This window comes from Eumetopias jubatus, unplaced genomic scaffold (genome assembly GCF_037043125.1).
Source record: "Eumetopias jubatus isolate StellerSeaLion01/CBP00866 unplaced genomic scaffold, mEumJub1_p1.0 scaffold_8, whole genome shotgun sequence".
Classification (NCBI taxonomy): domain Eukaryota; kingdom Metazoa; phylum Chordata; class Mammalia; order Carnivora; family Otariidae; genus Eumetopias; species Eumetopias jubatus.
In genome coordinates this window covers 19,277,760-19,290,904 of record NW_028274814.1, presented here as the reverse complement: position 1 = coordinate 19,290,904, position 13,145 = coordinate 19,277,760, and the positions used below count along the sequence as shown (strand labels likewise).

The window sequence follows — 13,145 nt, the reverse complement described above, 5'->3', positions numbered from 1 at the left end:
TTTCACTACCCTAACTCCACCATGCCAATCAAGCATACTTGAAAAAAATAACCAAGGGCACCTGGGTGGCTCAGTTGGTTGGACGACTGCCTTCAGCTCAGGTCATGATCCTGGAGTCCTGGGATCGAGTCCCACCCACATCGGGCTCCCTGCTCAGTGGGGAGTCTGCTTCTCCCTCTGACCCTCCCCCTCTTGGGCTCACTCTCTCCCTCTCTCTCAAATAAATAAATAAAATCTTTAAAAAATATAACCAAATTGATATTAAGTTATTAGACAAATATACCTAACATACCCAATTTTCAAATTCCCAGCAATTTTTCAGAGGTCCATGTAATTTTCACAATAGTATCTAATATCTACAAAAACGCCAAAAAAGGAGGCTTACAGGACATTTCAAGTCCAAGCCCATATTCGTAGTGTACTTAGATACCTACCTCCAGAACTACCACAAGGCAATCACAGACATTTTGGGCCTGAGTTCAGAGCTGCAACAACTTATACACATGCACCCACATGTGAGATTTCACATTAGAAAATGTTATGCCTGAAATGCAAATATGATAACGATAATTTAAAAAATTTAAACACAATACATAACATATTTAATTTGTCTCAAGACAAGTTTATTTAAATACAAGTGGGAGTTTAGGATCAGATTACAACTGGTAAAAGTTAACAGTTTTCCAACTTCATCTGAACACCATTTTTAAACACATTTTAGCTCCCAAAACAATAACATAAGTCAGCCCCAAGACTGATAATGTAAGTCACAAATAATGCAAGTTAGTCACTTTAAAAAACAAAAGCTGCCTATGAGGAAATGATTAAATATGAACATCTGAAAAAACACTCGCTCACACTGAAAGCTTTACTCTGTGATTTGGGCACTCATGAGGGTCAAACCATTGACCCTCATGCATGGACAAACCCATTTTCTCCTTGGCAGCAACAACAGCTTGGGGGTGGTGGTCTAAGAAGTCAGGGCATCCCCAAGTCAGGGCATCCCCAAAATGATCCTTTCCTCTTTCCTTTAATAGGAGTTAAAATACAAGTTTCAGCTCATGCAGCACACAATAGAAACCACATTCTGAAGTGAAATACAACACTATAATGCAAAGTTTTCAAAGGAAGGGCTCCAGAAAGTGTTACATAACTTTTACAACCATCTCTCTATCCATGTTGAGGGTATAAATGAGTTAGAGATTATTGAAGAGGAAAGTTTTTTTTTTTTTTTAAGATTTATTTTATTTTAGGGAGGGAAAGAAACAGAACACACATGCACGAGCATGGGGTGGGGAATAAGGGAGAGAGGAAGCAGACTCCCCGCTGAGGGGGGAGCCCAATGGAGGGTTTGATCTCATGACCCTAAGATCATGACCTGAGCGGAAACCAAGAGTTGGACACTTAACCAACTGAGCCACCCAGGCGCCCAGAAGAGGAAGTTTTTGGAGAAAGTTGTCAGCATGCTGTGTAGATTGACCTTTTCCCCAGAAGGTCTGTGGAGCTGTTTGCTAGTCACCTCAGGCCCAACACAAAAAGCTTCAAAGGACCACCCTGGGAGTTTACAACTGTACCCATCCTCTAGCCTCTGAGTTCTAGAAAGTAAAGTCCCTTGGACCAGATCTGAACCATATAAGGGAGAGCTCGCTGTTTTTAGATCTTGTGGAGAGGATGAGCCCCTGGAAAGAAATTACCACAGCAAAAAAGAAGCAAAGAGTATGGGGCACCTGGGTGGCTCAGTCGTTCAGCGTCTGCCTTCGGCTCGGGTCATGATCCCAGGGTCCTGGGATCGAGCCCCGCATCGGGCTCCCTGCTCCGCGGGAAGGCCGCTTCTCCCTCTCCCTCTCCCCCTGCTTGTGTTCCCTCTCTCGCTGTGTCTCCCTCTGTCAAATAATTTAAAAAAGTATATATAAAAAAAGAAGCAAAGAGTATACTTCTGAATGACTTCTAGGGACTGTGGAAGACTAAATATGAATGCACCTCTGCATGTTAAAGACACGTTGAGAGAGCCATCCCAATGATGAGAAGTCCCCAAAGAAGCACCTGTTAGGAAAAGGGCCAGTTTTAGACACATGCCAAATGGAGACGTGTAAACTAAATCACCAACAGTACATGTCAAGAAAGAACTTTCTTATCTCCCTCACCTCTCCTCAATGAGACCTAATCCTGAAGCAGCAAGAGACCTTAGTTAGCAAGATGGGAAAGGGGGAGAAGCACTTAGTAAAGAGAAATCTAGTACTCCTATTCCCTTGCATCCAGCACTCTCAGGCCTGGAGAGGGAAGACGTGTAACTTTAAAGCAAGATTGAAATTTTGATTATTAGGTAGACATGCAGATTATAAATCACTATGATTAATTTTCTCTATTAGAAACAACATTGTTTAATTTAGTAAGAGTCACCAGGAAAGCCATAGGACCTGCTTGAATTTTCATTGCAAAATTTCATTTGCAAAGACAGCCATTTCATAAGCTGTCCCCTTGTCTTCTTATTTTCTCCTGCCCTTGACTTTTCAGACGCATTGCCCCACTTCATGCTATAGTTTAATAACAACCCACATTACTGGGTGCTTACCCTGTGCCCCTCTACTATGTATTTTATATACATTTCTCACTTCACCTTCATACAGCTCTGTATGATTAACACCTCCTTTTTATATACAAGGAAACTGAGGTTTATGCAGAACTTGGGAATTTACCCAGGTAGCCTGACTCCCCAATCTGTCATCTTTCCCTGAAAGAATGAGTGAAATGTAGTCTCTCGGTTCAAAGGATAGAAAATATCAGGCTTGCTTTCTTTAATAAAACATATGTGGATCTCCCTCATTTCACGGGAAAATGAAAACATTCCACTGGAGGAGAATTAGTAGAAAAGCAAACATAGCTATTTTTTGTAATCATAAAATCTGCTGATGTACACATTTATTCCAAACTCCTGGATGTCATTATGACAACAATCACAAAGCTTCCTCAGCCCAGACATAAAATAACAACAATCCTAACAACAATATCTAAAATGTGTAATGTTTGACCTTTACAAGCTGCATTTTTATATTTTAATCTAATTTTTTTTCTCACAACAGTCCTCTGAGTAGGTATCATTGATGCTATATTTTTGTTGAGGAAACTAAGGTGAAAAGCTCTGAAAAACTGTGATTTACTTAACATCAAAAACTAATACACGACAGAGCCGGGACTAAAGGCGGTATGCGTCAAAGGGAAGTTGAAATCGCCACCCACTTCTGTATCACCTTCTAAGCCCCTCTTTACTGTCAATATCGATATTATTTTTCCTCCTTACGCTTCACATTTTTCAGTAATCAAATCACTTCACAAATCCTCTTACATATCCTGAATCTCTGACTTCATTCTGATGAGACCATTTGTGGCAAGTAACAACGCAGATGGTTTTCAGATGCAGAAACAGGGGCCTCAAGATGCAAATGAGTTGGTGAAGCCAATGGAACATGAGAGTCTTAAAGGATTTTACAAACCTGAGTTGAATGTATGTCCTCCTATGGAAAGACATGCCTTTTCTCGCAAGAGATTATTCGAGAATTTCAGAACCATGCCAATATAGTTCACAGTACCCCACTCATGCGGATTGCCCTTCTCTGGGTTCTTGCAAGCAATCAATCCTCCTCATTAAGTTCCAGAATTTTTATTTTTTGAATTCTAAAGTTAAAACATTCTTTTCTATCTATTCTTCATTTCCTCATCAACAGACTCATAAACATCCCCACTCTCCAACCAGTATATTTTTCATACTCTTCATGGCCACAGATACTAACAATTTGTGGTTCTCAGACTTCAGCACTCCTTGGAATCATCTGGAAGTCTTATTAAAAACCAGAATGGTGGGTTCTGACTCAGTCAGTCTGAGGTTAGTGTCGCCAACAAACACCAGGTTATGCTGATGTTGCCGGTCTGGGTACCACACTTTGAGAACCACTGGACTAGCCCCTTCTCCCATGTTCCCTTAAAGGGGGCCCAAAGAAAAGGGCTCGGCTGCTAAGGCTCATGAATCGCATAAATGGTGCTCCGTGCCCTGGCCTCAGACTGAAGGTTTCTATCTGGAAGAAAAAGAAATGGTTGTCATGACTCATTGCCTTTTTCAAGCTTTTCCAGCCACAAAATTAAAAACAGAAAAGGGCCAAATTAAAAGCAAAATGAAAACAGCTACATTTTTGAGACTTACGGCACAATTTCTGGAGTTAGAACAAAAGATATAAAGACAATCCGGGGTGAGCCCTATGCTGGCCACACTAAACACTGGTATCGAGAAGGTTACCAGGCGAACCCAGAGCCTCTGTAACCAACCCCAAGAGCCCAATCACTTGGGCTTGGCTCCCAGTTTTGTCAGTAGTAAGTCCTTCCATAATTCTCCAAACACATTAACGGCCTATCACTCTTTGAATTAACTCACTTCTCCTACAACTTCTCTACTATTTTTTAACACAGAAAAATACCAGTTGTCAGTAAATACTATTAGAACAGCAAGCAGGTAGACAGATAATCTGAAGAGAGAAGCCGGCAGCGGAGTTCCCTTCTGGTTCCTTTATTTTTGTAATTATCACCTCCAGACAGCTCTCCATGGACAATTTTAATTCCATTTTTCATCTCCTTGGGGGAAAACTAAGGCATTTTAGGTTATGGTATAAAGTCCTTTAATGTGACCAGTATTTCCAATGGCAGTATTGTTACATTAAATAACAAAAAGTAACTGACAAGAAACATTGTTAATATAAGACATAACACTTCTGCTTAAAAAATAATCTTAGTTCTACATTTAATATAGCAATGCAGGGCAAGAACTACTGACCTTTTACTCTGATCACCACGAGTCCATTAAATTTCAAAACATGGGGCAGCCAGTGAATAATATGCTACTAAGTAATAAACCCGTGCCATCCAAAGGTAGCTTTTTTCTGTCCCAGTCCAAAGAAAAAGGAAAACAGAAGCTTAATGGTAAAGTCATCAAATACACAGATCTTGAAAGAAGTCATTCTGGATGAGCATGAGTCACCAAAACTACTTCCTTAGTGATAAAAGTTGCCTAAGTAACTCAGATGCCTTTCTATGCTAAGAAGTACATGGGCCGTGTGTTGAGTTTCAAACCCACTAGTCATTTCCTTTACTTAATTGCTAACTGCTCTTCCTGGCTACATTTGGGGCCTGTGTTTTATGCAGTAACCCAGCAACTAGTTATTATGCTATATTTTATCAGGGAGAGCAAAACAGTAAACTTCACATTTCCATGGATTTCAGGGTAAAAGTCACCAAGGCACTACGACTTTAGCCAGTGAGAGAAGGGGGCATTATGAAACTACTGAACTAGATCACAATGTGGCAGCAGGATCATGCAAGATCAGAGACAAAAAGATTTAGCAGAGAAGAGAGAAGTAGATTAGGTGCCCTCTGAGTGCAAGGAAGGTGCTTATTCATTTCTGCGTTCTTAGGACACCACCGGGAGCCTGGTGCACACTACAACTCAAAATACACTGACTGAAGAGGGTCACTGTTTCTCTCCCGAATAATCCAATCTACTAAGGAACTGGGCCACTACTAATTTAGGATTTCATCAGGCTCTTTAACACTTTTGTGCCTTCTTTTCCCCCTCAGATCTATAATGGGACTGTGATATTTGTTGTCTCACCCTTGTATACGTGTGCAGTGCTTTAAGGAGGCTCTGTTTTAAAACAGAGCCGGTGTTGATGAGCATTACTTGGAAAAATCTGATACACAAAGCAATGAGATGATTAGTGCACAAGAAATGTTTTAACTGGGTAGTAAACATGTATGTATTCTCAGTAACATTGTTTAGTTTGGCCTTGAGAATCCTGGCTGTCATGTGATTCACTGTATCTCTCATATCACAGAACTCTCCCATTAGTTTTGGCCCATGCACTGTTAGTACCCTGAACATTAATGAATCTCTCTAAAATTCAAACTAATAGAGAATGAGTAGAAGATGTTCTTACTTACAGAGGCTATGCATTCCAAAAATGTTAGTTTATTTCTTTTCCACCAGCAAATGCGGTTGAGGATTTTCATTCGTGTAATTGGTGTAAGTCACACACCATCACTATCAAATCATTCTGGTGGGTTGAGTCAGAATTCAGAAATGAGATAAAAGAAAGAAAGAAGAAAGAAAGAAAGAAAGAAAGAAGGAAGGAAAGAAAGAAAGAAAGAAAGAAAGAAAGAAAGAAAGAAAGAAAGAAAGAAAGAAAGAAAGAAAGAAAGAAAGAAAGAAAGAAAGGAAGGAAGGAAGGAAGGAAGGAAGATCTTTACAGAAAACCCCTGAAATTGTCATGGACATCTTGATGATTCATTAAGGGCACCATATTCTCTGAATCAAAAAAGGGTCCTGTTGCTGCATCAGAACAGGGAGAGGAAAAAAAAAGTCCAAAGATATAGATAGATACCATGATAAGAATGCCAAAGAGACTTGGGGATGTCACCAACAGTGGCACAAAAATACCACAACATGTGAGGTATCACTGTACAGTGAAGTTTCGAGTGTGGAGCCAGAAGTCCTGGATTCAAATCCCAGGTCTGCCACGTCCTGGCTGTGTGAGCTTGAGTAAGTTACTTAACTTCTCTGTGTCTCAGTTTCTTCGTATGTATAATAGGGCTGTTGTGAGTATTAAATAAGTTAATTTGTGGCAAATAGGTTCATACGTGGCATACAGTAGGCACTCAATACATGCAAGGTCTCATTATGCTTACCATTAGGTTTCCCATCTGGGCCAGAGTCCAGTTTTAGTCATGATATCATGGTATGCCTGGTTACCATTATCATTGTTTAGAGCTCACAAATCACGGACTGTGAAAACCAACCCAGAGTCAGCAAAATGAAAACCTTGATCCTGACATGCAAGTCACACATGTCTAAACTCCTAAAGTTCTGGAGATGCCAGATGAATGCATTACAGCACTGTATCAGAACAATTTTTCACAGTTTATGATATGGAGAAAACATATTTCATCTATATTAAGCTCAAGTTCCATAATATTTTTGTAGTTACTCCATATATCCATATGAGTCACATTAGAGGGCATATTTCTAGGACTTAGCTAATGAGAAATACAAAACCTTACTCAGTATTTTAGAAATCACTGCAGGAGAACTACAGAGTGCTGCCAATCCCTTTATTCTGCTACAGTTACCTCAAAATGGTCTTTCCTAGTTATTTCTCATAATTGTAATGAATTTTCTCAGTCTTTTGCCTTGCATAGTTTTATCATTATGCCATCTTATATTTCCTTCCATTTGCATTTAGGGTCACTTTGACTTATACACTTATTATTTTTCTGATACTTTGTCTTTTGATTTTCATTTCTAACCTCTGCACATCATAATGATCTTTGTCAGCATACACGAGACCAAAGTTTGATGGGGTATATTTTAAACACTGAGTTTATCAAACATATCCAAAACTAAATGTAACATCCAAGGCTGTGAAGAAACTCATTTTCACTGGCTAAACGAACATGATATGCCAGAGCTAAAACATCTCCACATTTTTTTTTGAAAGATCAGTTAATTCTTTAATCAGTTTGGAGGTAAGTAGGATAGAGTTCTTTTATTTGTCCCAAATATACAGGAAAGACATTATGGCTATATACATATATAATCAGTATATTTCCATTCCAACGTTACAGGTCACCATAAAGAAAAATCAGAATTTTAAAAAAATTTCTTCAGTTCTTTAAAAGAAAACTGTGCTATTAAACAGTTATTATCATTAGGCCCATTACCAAAATATCTCCTGAAAAAAAACTTCCACCACTCAGGAACTAGGGGACCTCCTCAAGATAGGCAGAGTCAATTTCCAGGATGTCAATGCCCTTGGGCAAATTTTCTTACAGTGGCATGACCTTCTCTATCCTGAAACATGGTAAAAACAACATTAGAGGCCACGAGCTTATTTTCTTGTAGTAATCTCACTTGGCCAGTAACTAAACTCTGACAGTATCATTTAGGTCACTTTCAAATAAGGTCTGGTTTTTATAACTGGGCTGGTTTCGTTTTGTGTTTTGCATCCAGTAAACCAATACTGAAAATTTAGCTTCACATCTGTCTGACATCAACTTGAAATTTTTTGCACTGGGTTTTCCCTCCATATGTTGATGAACATCTCCTTTTCCCTCCTACATACTGACCACCTTCTCTTTCCTCTGTCATAGACTGTACATTAGACGTAGATGAAATTATAAATAATAAATAGTTCTACAGGGAACTATGATCTGCTTTTATTTCCCCCAAAAAGATTCAAAGAGATTTCCAGGAATTCATCTTTAAGCATTTTCTCTGAACTTTAGAAACTGTTCTAGAAGATACTGCAGAAGTCCCCAAGTTTACACCAGCTATGGAAACCAGACCATCACAAGGCTGTTGATATTAATTCATGTGAACATTCTGGAGAAGTGCCATAAAAGGCAGAACCACATGATCCAGCTTATACCTCACCCACCTTATGAGGTTTCACTGTATATAGACTACAGAAGGGAAGATACTTCCAGGTAGGAGGATTTGAATGAATCTCTTTCACCCCAAATTAATTTCCCACCTAAAAATTTTTCTTCTATGTACACCACCTCCATTCTCTCAGTTCCTATCCAGAAAGCTCTGAGCACTTTGACTTGCTTGTCTTCTAACTTCATGGCCTGTAACAATCATCCCTCTGTGCTATCACTGGACCCCCACCCCTCCATTCACCTGATCTACTGCAAATAGCCCTCAAATCGGTCTCCTCAATTCATCCCCCACAAAATGCCAGAACAGTCTTCCTAAGGCACAGCCACAAACATGTCTTTCTCCCAGTCACAAATGACAGTGAAATCCCACTGCCCACCACATTACTTATAAACTCCTCTCCCTGGCATTTCGCCCTCCAACGCATGGTCCCATATTAGCATCCGCTCCCCCTTCTCCCCTAGCGCTGCTCCACAGTCCAGCCATACTGGGATTCCTGCTAGCCCCAAATGCCCCCCAGAACCCTGCCATCTATGTGATTTTTGCTCAGACTCTTCCATCAGTTTCAAACCTTCTTTCTCTACCACAATAAGCTATAAAAAGTGTCCCCAAGCCTCGAGTACCACCTTTTCTAAATATATTTTCTGGTCTCCCCCCAAGTGGCTATGGATCATTTTCCATCTAAACGCACTAGTATTTCATTCATATCTCCGTCGGAGCACTCACCACATTCCACCCTGTAGTACAGCACTTTCTGTGGTTCCTGATCCTTTTACAAGGCTGGGAGCTCCCGGGAGGCATGAACACTTTCTTACTTACCTAAACTAACAAGCATTGCAGGCCGGTGCAGAAAATGAGGATACCTATCTGCTGAACGGAATATGAGAAAAGACCTGAGTGCGGGAAAATATGGATTCTTCACCGAACAGAGAGAAACTTAGGGCCCCCCTGAAACTGTGGTCTGGTGAGGAGCAGCAGGAGGGATGGTTGGGCATGCTTGGCCTGGCTTTCAAAGGCCATGTTTGAGTGTCATGAGCCTCAACCTCTTTTGCAGCAAAACTTCTGTTTCCTTCACCATCTTTCTTACAAATTATGATTCCTTTGTTTGTTCCTTTACCGGAGTATTGTCCCTCTGAATCACGTATGTGCACATACAACTCAAGTCTATATTCCAAGAGCACACGCCTTGTTCACTCCCTCCGCCCACAGAGTCTAGCGGAGTGCCTGGCACATGGTAAATATGCAATAAACATATTTTGAGTCAGTGAATGCAACTTGTGGATCGTAATGCCCTGAAGAGATTAAATGCAGTCACCCCTAAAGGGACTAGCACAAGGCTCGCACATAATGGCGCTAGAAATATTCGCCTCCTCCCTCCATTTTTCTCTCCTTCCTTCCTTCTTCTATGAATTATTCATGCATCAATCTATACATTCAAGAAATGTGCCAGGCTTCTCTAGGCACATTGAGGATAGGACAGTGAACAAAAAAGAAAAAAAAAATCCCTGCCCTCATGGACCTTAACGTTCTTTCTATTTTTATGGAGCTTACATCCTAATGAAGCAATGAGGGATTTGCTTTGGATCTTCGGGGAAGTCTTAAGAATGTGGTCATTAAGAAAAAGAGGTTGTGGCTCTGAGGAGTGGACACAGGAGACGATGATCCAGGACGGCCCCTGGATCTGAGTGACCGAAGAGGAAGGAGTGGCCATGGTGATGAAGGTTTGTCATCTTGGTAGTGTGCTGGTTGCCCTGAACAGACAGGGAAGTTGGGAGGGGAAGCCCCTGGGGTTGGTGGGTTTTAGGGTGTGAGACGAACTACACCCAATTTTGGAGATGATGACTCTGAAGAGACGGAAAGAAATCTAGGTGAAAGGTTTAACTCTCCAAGGAACAATTTAGGGAGCAAGTGAAAACCAAACTCCTGGGCACCTGGGTGGCTCAGCTGGCTAAGCATCTGCCTTCGGCTCAGGTCATGATCCTGGAGTCCTGGGATGGAGCCCTGCATCCAGCTCCCTGCTCAGTGGGAAAACTGCTTCTCTCTTCCCTTCTGCCCCTCCCCTCCCCCCCCCCCCCGCCTGTGTGCTCTCTCTCTCCATCCAGGCCATCTCTATCTCTCTCTCTCTCCCAAATAAATAAAATCTTAAAAAAAAAAAAAACAAATCCCCTCCATATCTACTATGAGTCACTGTTACATCCTCTGAATAACATAAAACATGATAGTCTAAGCATCTGCCAAACTCCATTCAGAGTCTGTTCCTTCGCAACATAATCCGATAATGAACCAGTCTCTGCAGTTCCTGAAACACAGTAGGCCCTAAATAATATTTGCAAATGGTATTGGTTGACAGTGAGCAAAATTTCATCATCAAGGAAGGCAAAGAGAAAAGAAAAGTGCATTTGGAGTCAGAAAAGCCTCAACTGAAAATCTTGCCCCCTTCTTCCCTCCTCTCCTAGTCATCAGACCATGATGAGTAAATTGTAAGCCGGCATCTCAGACCCCTTCGCTGTGAAATGGACAATCAAATGCCCCTTGCAAGATGCTATGAGAGCATTCGGTAAAACGCATGCAAACTTCCTGTCATCCAATAGGTACAAAAACTAAAGCACTGCTGATACGAGTGATTATTCTCTTTATGACCACATCTTCGGGTGTAGTCATGCTTCTCACATCTCACTTTTATCCACCTTCTCATTTCTCCCATTCCATCCGGGCTGTCCTGCTAGAAGCTGTCCTCTTGGTGTGGCCTCCTGCCAACCGGCTTTCCTAAAGCCCCCACCGGCCGCTAAGCTCCTCTGTACATGGCTGGCTGCTCCGTCAGTTCAAATCACCCCATTCAACTGACATCACCACAGCTTGCAAATTCCCAAATCCCTGTTAGGACTTTAGATTTGGTCATGTTTACGCCTGGCCTACGAGTCGGACCGCCGTGTCCGTACTAGTCATACCCCACACCATGCCGTGTTTGAAACGGCTTCCCAGTCCAGCATTTAAAAATACCTCCGAGGGCGCCTGGGTGGCTCAGTTGGTTGAGCAACTGCCTTCCGCTCAGGTCATGATCCCGGAGTCCCAGGATCGAGTCCCGCACGGGGCTCCCGGCTCGGTGGGGAGTCTGCTTCTCCCTCTGACCCTCCCCCTTCTCCTGCTGCTCTCTCTCTCAGATGAATAAATAAAATCTTAAAAAAATAAATAAATAAAATAAAAATACCTCCGAGCTAGGTTTTCACGGCACTCAAAAAAACAAACAGGAAAACCGAGAAAGCTAGGTCTCCACACTGTTGACTCTCAAAGGTAACTAAGAACATGCGGCACAGATAGAGCAGGATTAATGATCACACTCAAAGATGTTAGTTCAGGCATAATGATTTCCCACGCTGATGACCACTGCCCATTGGCTGAGGCCCTGTGCTAGGCACATCTATCTCTGAATGAAGTTAATTCTGTACAAAGTCTTACACATTCTACATGAATAAGAGTGTTTTTGTAACCTCCAGTTTTTTATGCTGTATAGTCCACAGCTAGCTATGGTCATTGCTAAGAGGAAGGACACCCTGGATACTCTGTGTGTGTGTGTGTGTGTGTGTGTGTTTGCACTGTATGGCAAGTGCTATGGGTGGAAAGTTTGTGTCCCACCCCACCCCCCAGCTCCAAATTCCTATCTTGGAACCCTAATCTCCAATGCTTCCATATATGGAGATGGAGCCTTTGGGTGGTAATTAGGTTTAGATGAGGTGTTGACAGTAGAGCCTCCATTAGGGGATTCCTGTACTTATAAGAAAAGGAAGAGACTACAGTTAGCTCTGTCTCCCCCATCTGAGGACACAGCGAGAAGGTGACTGTCTGCATGCCAGAAAGCAGGTCCTTATCTGACACTGAATCTGCCGGCACCTTGATCTTGGGCTTCCTGCCTCCAGAGCTTTGGGAAATGAATGTCTGTTGGTTAACCCACACGGTGCATGGTGTTTTGTTATACCCAAGACAGCAAGTGAACATACCACAGCCCTGCCTGACAATACAGACCACGGACGAGTTAGAAAGGAGGGATACCCCTGAGATGATGAGGAAGGCCAGAGTCCATCCCAGAGGAAGTCATCATAGCCCTGAGGAATTTGCTGTGGTCACCAACAGGGCACCCTGCCACATCACACCAGAGCCTTGCCCTCACTTTCCGTGGTGAGTTAGTCAGCAAGCATCCCCTGACAGCACCACTTCATTGCCCTGGGATCAGCACTTTGGGTGGGAATAGGGTCCATCCTCTCTTCCTCCCTCCCCATTGGGAGATGGCTTTTTTTTTTTTTGTCTCATCCTAAAAATTCCAGGTACACTCACAATGGTGGCATTTGCCGGGCAGTGGCTTGAATAAAGAGCTCTCAGGGAGCAAGATGGCAACGTGGAGCACAAACTAGTCTGCCAGGGCATCAAGCCCCAGGAATGCTCCCTGGGAGCACCCCACGGCCCGCCAGCACAGGAGAGAAGAAAGGAAACACAGGGTAGGGGAGCTGTGCAGCAAAGGCCCTGCAGCTTGACTTTGGCAGTGCCATTTGCCAGAGCTGTCTGAAGTGAGGTAAATATAATATTGCCTAGACGAGGCTTGCACCAAGAAGCTAGGATAAACCCTTCATTTGGTTCTACACTATTTTTCTTAAATGCCAGGCAACGTCCAGTACCA

At 42.2% G+C, this 13,145-nt stretch overlaps 1 protein-coding gene across 2 annotated transcripts in view; it reads right to left on the bottom strand.

Moving 5' to 3' along the window:
- Nucleotides 1-6,088, bottom strand: part of TRDMT1 (tRNA aspartic acid methyltransferase 1) — a 73,268-nt gene extending 67,180 nt beyond the window's left edge. The window contains exons 1-2 of one of the 2 annotated variants that reach the window (XM_028114072.2): nucleotides 4,820-6,085; nucleotides 435-544 (exon numbers count right to left, since the gene is read on the bottom strand). The gene's annotated coding sequence lies outside the window, so the exon portion shown is untranslated. Of the gene's footprint in view, nucleotides 1-434; nucleotides 545-4,819 lie in introns of both variants that reach the window. The other variant, XM_028114076.2, reaches the window with a different exon arrangement.
- Nucleotides 6,089-13,145: the final 7,057 nt, after the last annotated feature.